This window comes from Eriocheir sinensis, unplaced genomic scaffold, assembly GCF_024679095.1.
Source record: "Eriocheir sinensis breed Jianghai 21 unplaced genomic scaffold, ASM2467909v1 Scaffold1039, whole genome shotgun sequence".
NCBI classification, from domain to species: Eukaryota; Metazoa; Arthropoda; class Malacostraca; order Decapoda; family Varunidae; genus Eriocheir; species Eriocheir sinensis.
Window position 1 is genome coordinate 28,451 of NW_026110340.1, and position 7,329 is coordinate 35,779.

A 7,329-nucleotide genomic window follows, 5' to 3' on the forward strand; every position below is an offset into this window, starting at 1 on the left:
CTAGGGCCTGATAAAAATATGTGCGTTATTACCAGCTAAAGAAAACTCAAGGAAATGAACTTTGTGCAATGAACATGTGCTGCTTAACGACGGAATGAATAAGATTATGGCGAGATGTACGATATTGGGTAATGGATGTAGCAGCAAGGGGAGTGAATTGTGGAGTGGTTTGATCGATAAAGCGTGTAACTCTGAGGTGATTTGGCTATGTGGTGTGAATGAATGGGGCTTAGTTTGACAAGGAAGAGGGAGTTGACTGGTGAAGGCGGAAGCAAGTACTCGTGAGTGGTTTTTTTTTTTTTTTAGGGGGGCCTCCTCCCCCTCAAAAGATGATCGGGAATTCATTTTCTTATGTCAACTACTGGTGCCAAGAGACTGTCTGCCAAACTCGTTCAGCACCTGAGCCTAAAAGCCTTACAGACATAGGCACCGAGAGGTTGTCTGCCAACCTCATACAGCACCTGAGCCTTAAAGCCTTACACACATAGACACAAAAAGGCTCTCTGCCAACCTTGTACAGCACCTGAGCCTTAAAGCCTTACATACATAGACACCAAAAGGCTCTTTGTAAACCTTGTACAGCACCTGAGCCTTAAAGCCTTACATACATAGACACCAAAAGGCTCTTTGTAAACCTTGTACAGCACCTGAGCCTTAAAGCCTTACATACATAGACACCAAAAGGCTCTTTGTAAACCTTGTACAGCACCTGAGCCTTAAAGCCTTACACACATAGACACCAAAAGGCTCTCTGTCAACCTTGTACAGCACCTGAGCCTTAAAGCCTTACATACATAGACACCAAAAGGCTCTTTGTAAACCTTGTACAGCACCTGAGCCTTAAAGCCTTACATACATAGACACCAAAAGGCTCTTTGTCAACCTTGTACAGCACCTGGGCCCATACTTATAAAGCTAACACTTTGTCTCAGGCTCGTCTTAAGAGCGCAAACCGGCCCTGTGGAGTCCTATATCCTGGGTGTTAATCTGAGACGCGGCGCGAGTAGCTAAAGTTGGTCCCAGGCAGGCATAAGTCCTGGGTCTTCGTCTGAGGCAGCGACCTTCAAATGTAAACATTGCCGGGTGTTGCCAGACAGCCAGCGTGCCTCATCAAATCGTTTTACATTCAAACGCTCACTATAGTCTTACAAAACCTTATTTTTATGGATATGATGTACTTCTATTCAATACTTTCACCATTTTAAGGAATCTTACCCATTAATTTTCATATGAGATAACTGATCTCGCCGTTGTTGGCAACTTTACTTTCCCCACTGCCCGTGGCGGCTGGAGCCCCAGCCAGGGTGCACACTCACCTCTGAGACGAGACATAAGTCAAACGCCTTACTTCTTTATAAGTATGGGCCTTGAGCCTTAAAGCCTTACATACATAGACACCAAAAGGCTCTCTGTCAACTTTGTACAACACCTGAACCTTAAAGCCTTACATACATAGGCACCAAAAGGCTCTCTGTCAACCTCAAACAGCACCTGAGCCATAAAGCCTCACAGACATAGACACCATAAGAACATAAGAACATAAGAACGTAGGAGTTTGCAAGAGGCCGGTAGGCCTGTGCGAGGCAGCTCCTTTAAACCTAAGCTCCCGTGTATCTAACCCCACCTAATATCGCCGTCCATGAATTTATCTAATCTATTTTTGAAAGTGACAATTCTATTGGCACTCACTACGTGACTGCTAAGCCTATTCCACTCATCCACCACTCTGATAGTAAACCAATTTTTGCCTATGTCCCTGTTGAATCTGAATTTACCCAGTTTAAACCCATTACTTCGTGTCTTACCCGGTTCTCTTACCAACAAAACCTTATGAATATCCCCCTTATTAAAGCCCTTCATCCATTTATAAACCTCGATCATGTCTCCACGCACCCTTCGCCTTTCTAGAGAATGCAAGTTTAACTGTTTGAGTCTTTCCTCGTATGGCAAGTTTCTCAACCCCTGAATCATCTTAGTCATCCTCCTCTGCATCGATTCTAACATTTTGATATCGATTCTAAAGTAAGGTGACCAGAACTGAACCGGATAGTCAAGATGAGGTCTAACTAAATATAGTTTAAGTAAGACTTCGGCGCTTCTGTTGCTTACGCTCCTTGAAATAAATCCCAGTACCCTATTTGCTCGATTTCTAGCTTGAATGCATTGTGCCCTTGGACGGAGATCAGAGCTCACTAAGACCCCTAAATCCCTCTCGCACCCAGACCTGCTTATGAGAGTGTCATTTAAGCAATAGTTATGTGAGGGGTTGTACCTACCAACACTCAGAATACTGAACTTCCACTACATTGAACTCCATTTGCCATTTATCCGCCCAGTCATACAATCTGTTTAGTTCACCCTGGAGAATACTAGCGTCCTGATCCGACTCATTTACACTACCGATCTTGGTATCATCTGCAAACTTACTAACATCTCTACTGATTCCTGTATCTAAGTCATTGATATAAATAATAAACAAAAGTGGACCTACTACCGAACCTTGTGGGACCCCACTCGTAACACATCCCCAGTCAGATCTTTTACCATTGATTTGCACTCTCTGCTTCCTATTGCTAAGCCACGCCGTGAGCCAGTTTTAGTAGTATAAGTATTAGTATTGGTAGTAGACGGAGGAAGTGTCTGGAAGGACCCAGGTTTAAAAAAAAAAGTAGTAGTAGTAGTAGATGCTGTTGTAGCAGTAGTAGCAATAGTAGTGGTAGTAGCAGCAGTAGTAGTAATAATACAAGTAGTAATAGTAGTAGTAAAATTAGTATTAACTGTACTAATAATAGACATATTAGTGGTAATAGTAGTTGTATTAGTAGTTGTTATAGTATAGTAGTGCTAGTAGCATACAAGTAGTAGTAGCAGTAGTAATAGTAGTAGTAGCGGTAGTAGTAGCAGTAGTAGTAGTAATGGTAGTGGAAGGAGTAGTAGTAGTAGTAGTAGTAATATAAGTAGTTGTAGTAGTGGTAGTAGTAGTAGTAGCAGTAGTAGTAGTAACAGTAGTAGTAGCAGTAGTTGTAGTAGTTAGTAGTGGTAGTAGTAGTAGTAGTAGTAATAGTTGTAGTAATAGTTGTAGTAGTAGTAGTAGTAATAGAAGTAGTGATAGTAGTAGTAAAAATGGTTGTAACAGTAGTACTAGTAGAGATGTTAGTTGTAATTGTAATTGCATTAGTAGTTGTTTTAGTAGCCCGGTAGCAGCGACGGGCCAAATTTGTGGCTTCACCGTGTAGCAGCGACGGGCCAAATTTGTGGCTTCACCGTGTAGCAGCGACGGGCCAAATTTGTGCCATGGTTTAAACCCACCTCACAGGAGGCACGGGTTGATGTAAGTGCCCTCGGATTCTGGGTGCGCGAACAGCGGGCGTCCATGGACATCCGCTTATTCGACCCGATGGCTGCCTGTCACCGTGAGCTGCCCCTGGAAGCCGCCCACCACAGGAACGAGCAGGAGAAGACAAGGGCATACGGTGAAAGAATCCAACATGTGGATCAGGGCAGCTTCACCCCCCTCGTCTTCACCACATCCGGCGGGATGGGTCCCAGGGCCCAATGCTTCTACGCACTACTCGCGGAATTAATCTCAGAAAAGAAGCATCAGCCAAGGAGCCACGTTGTCGCATGAATGAGATGTCGCCTCTCGTTCTCCCTGCTCAGGTCGGCCATCCTATGTCTCAGAAGCACCAGACACTCTGGCCCAAAAGCCACCAACATCTCCAATATGGACTATGAAGCCACAGTGGTGGAGAGTGACATTAGGGTTGGTCGGGAGTGACATGAGTAGGGAAGGAAAGGGGGATCTGGACGTAACAGATGAAAAGTGATTTAGTGCTAGGTAGTATTAGTGATATGGTTGGATGCTACAGTCATTAGCGAACAGAGTTGAGGCTAATGACCTCCAAGGGTATCAGGACATCTCTCCTCCCGTATTTGATCTTGCTTTCGGCCACCTCTTTTGTTTCTTTTTTAGGAGCAGCGAGTAGCGGGCTTTTTTTTTATTATTGTTTTCTTTTTTTGTGTGCCCTTGAGCTGCCTCCTTTGTTGTAAAAAAAAAAAAAAAAAAGCGATGGAGCTCTCCATGATTATGTGTCGGGAAAATAAACATGGGTGGAGGTATCATTTATGTAGTAGTAGTAGTAGTAGTAGTAGTAGTAGTAGTAGTAGTAGTAGTAGCAGTAGTAGTGGTAGTAGTGGTAGTACTAATAGTAATAGTAGTGGTAGTAGTAGTAGTAATAACAGAATTAGTAATAGTAGTAGTAAAAGTAGTAGTAACAGTAGTAATAGTAGAGATATTAATGGTAATAGTAGTTGTATTAGTAGTTGTTTCTGTAGTAGTAGTAGTAATAATAGTGGTAGTAGTAGTGGTAGTAGTAGTAGTAGTAGTAGTAGTAGTAGTAGTAGTAGTAGTAGTAGTAGTAATATTTTAGCCTTGGTAGGGGTAGGACGTATTGGGTCGTGCCGTGTTTATGTACTGTTTTTTTTTTCTTCTGGTGCAAACATCTTGGGACGGTAAAAATAGACATAGTGATTACGGAAGTGAATATCAGTGCAGCAAGGGAAAGCTCGATGGACGTGTAGGTTTGTGTCTATAGTGTTGTGTCATTTATAAATATCGTGAAACACACGGGCTGACCAACTGAAGATGGACTGGCGGGTGGCGACTGTCGCTGCCCCGCCCTGACCTGTGACCGGGCAGTTAATGGGCTGGGACGGAGCGTTGCCAGATACCCACAGGAAGACGCGTGAAGCGACATGGGAGTCAAGGCTCATCTCACACCTCCCAAACCAGCGGTTCTGTAGCTATTTATAATCGAATTGTTGCATGTATTTAGTGCAGAATAGGCTTCAAAAAGAGTGAAGAACCGGCGCTGGCAGTCGACCCGCAGACAGCTGCATACGGTGGGGCGGTGGTGTTGTTGGTTATGGTCGAATCATTGTTATGAATATTTTTTATTTCTTATTCATATCCACCAGAAAAAAACAAACATATATTTTGCGTAATGAAATAATTGATATGGAGACATAAGTTAACGAAAGAAACGGAGCGAGCCACATCGCCTTTGTAGCATAAACTTTGTCATATGAATTAATTGATCATTTCATACACCTTGGAATACAACATTTTTAGTGACATTTTTATTATTACTGTTATTATTATTATTATTATCATCATCATCATCATCATCATCATCATCATCATCATTATTATTATTATTATTATCATTATTATTATTATTATTATTATTATTATTATTATTATTATCATTATTATTATTATTATTATCATTATTATTATTATTATTATTATTATTATTATTATTATTATTATTATTATTATTATTATTATTATTATTATTATTATTATTATTATTATTATTATTATTATTATTATTATTATTATTATTATTATCATTATCATCATCATCATCATCATCATCATCATCATTATTATTATTATTATTATTATTATTATTATCATTATCATTATCATTATTATCATTATCATTATCATCATCATCATCATCATCATCATCATCATTATTATTATTATTATTATTATTATTATTATTATTATTATTATTATTATTATTATTATTATTATTATTATTATTATTATTATTATTATTATTATTATTATTATTATTATTATTATTATTATTGTTATTATTATCATTATTATTATTATTATTATTATTATTATTATTATTATTATTATTATTATTATTATTATTATTATTATTAATACTATCGTTGTTGTTATTATTGCTATATTATTCTTGTCGTTATTATTACCCATATTGCTTGTGTTCATACGATCACTGCTCGTGTTACTACTGCTTGCAATATAATTAGCTTTAGTATCATTACTATACTTTTACTTTCTTCAATACCGTTATTATTTAGTAATTACTATTATTATTCTCTCTCTCTCTCTCTCTCTCTCTCTCTCTCTCTCTCTCTCTCTCTCTCTCTCTCTCTCTCTCTCTCTCTCTCTCTCTGAAAACAATGTGTCGGCCTATAGTATTGATTATAAACCTTTCTATATAACTGTAAATGTCGTTAAATTAATAGGAATATTAATAATAGTGTCCTTTTATAATAAATATCATTACTGCTTTCAATCCGAATCAATAATCAATCATTTATATTACATGTACTACCACTATTCATGCTGTCATTAATATCAATATTTATGATTTTGTAAATGCCCGACCCTCCAAAGCAAAGAAGATGCTGCGTTTGTACAAAAGAAGATCACAGATGTATAAATTGTGCATGGAAAGCAGACGCTGTACGAACTGTAAGAAGAGCAGTAGGTGCCAAAATCCCCTGGGCAGGGAGGATGACGATGAGGCGCGACACCGCGGGGACAATGAGGGCCGCCAGGGGAGGAGTGAGCATGAGGGGGGGGGGGGGGGGTGAGTGTTGGAGAGAGCTGCTGCACAACCACCACCTCCATATCCCCCTCAACCGGCACCACCCCTTCCATTGGCACCTCCAATGCTGCCACCACCACCACCCCCTCATCACTCTTCCTCTTCGACGGGACAGGGCGCGACGGAGGTCAGGGGAAGCTTTGCTTGGAAGAGGCTAGCGGAAGGGGAAGCGACGAGGTGGGTGGAGGACACATACCTTGAAGTTGTTGGGTGGTCTGCTAGCAATCTTTTTGAACCACCCAGATGTGGAGCCACGACATTTATCATCAAAGAAATTGTCACCCTGTTAAATAACTACATCCAGAACACACCACTGGCGCCCCTATCCCTGAAAAATGTATTCACTCTCCCCCATCTCTTCCTCCAAAAAGCACACCCAAAAAACAAACAAGCCGAAAATATCGAGGCATTAAGAAGGCGAGTTGCCTTGTGGCAAACTAACGAGTTAGATGCCCTCCTTGGAGAAGCCAGAGCCATACAGGAGAGGCTCCCCGGACCCCAACAAAACAACACCTCCACAGAAGACAGGGCCCGGAAGTTTGCAGACAAAATGCGACAAGGCAACGTTGCTTCTGCAACACGAGCCTTGTCAGAAAATTCAACACAGGGTGTGCTTCCACTCACCAGGGACACCATCAATCAACTCAGGGAAAAACATCCACCACCGAGTGACCTGAAGGGACTGAGCCTGATAGGAAATAACAGGGGAGATGATGTGAAAGAAGGCCGTCCAAACTCATGGCAGCGCCGGGCCCTCGGGACTTGACGCACGGGGATGGCGAAGCTTGCTGAGCAACGCCAACTTTGGCAATGCAGCTGGTGACCTGCGCAACACCATTGCAGCACTGGCAAGAAAACTCGCCTCCTCCAGCTGCCGTTATGTGGACGC

At 41.0% G+C, this 7,329-nt stretch overlaps 1 long non-coding RNA gene across 1 annotated transcript; it reads right to left on the bottom strand.

The window, feature by feature from the left end:
* Positions 1-286: 286 nt before the first annotated feature.
* LOC126989064 (uncharacterized) lies at positions 287-5,173 on the bottom strand. Its single transcript, XR_007742840.1, has 2 exons — positions 760-5,173; positions 287-697 (listed from the first exon to the last, which is right to left on the bottom strand). It is a non-coding gene; the product is annotated as an uncharacterized LOC126989064 (long non-coding RNA).
* Between the last annotated feature and the right edge of the window lie 2,156 nt (positions 5,174-7,329).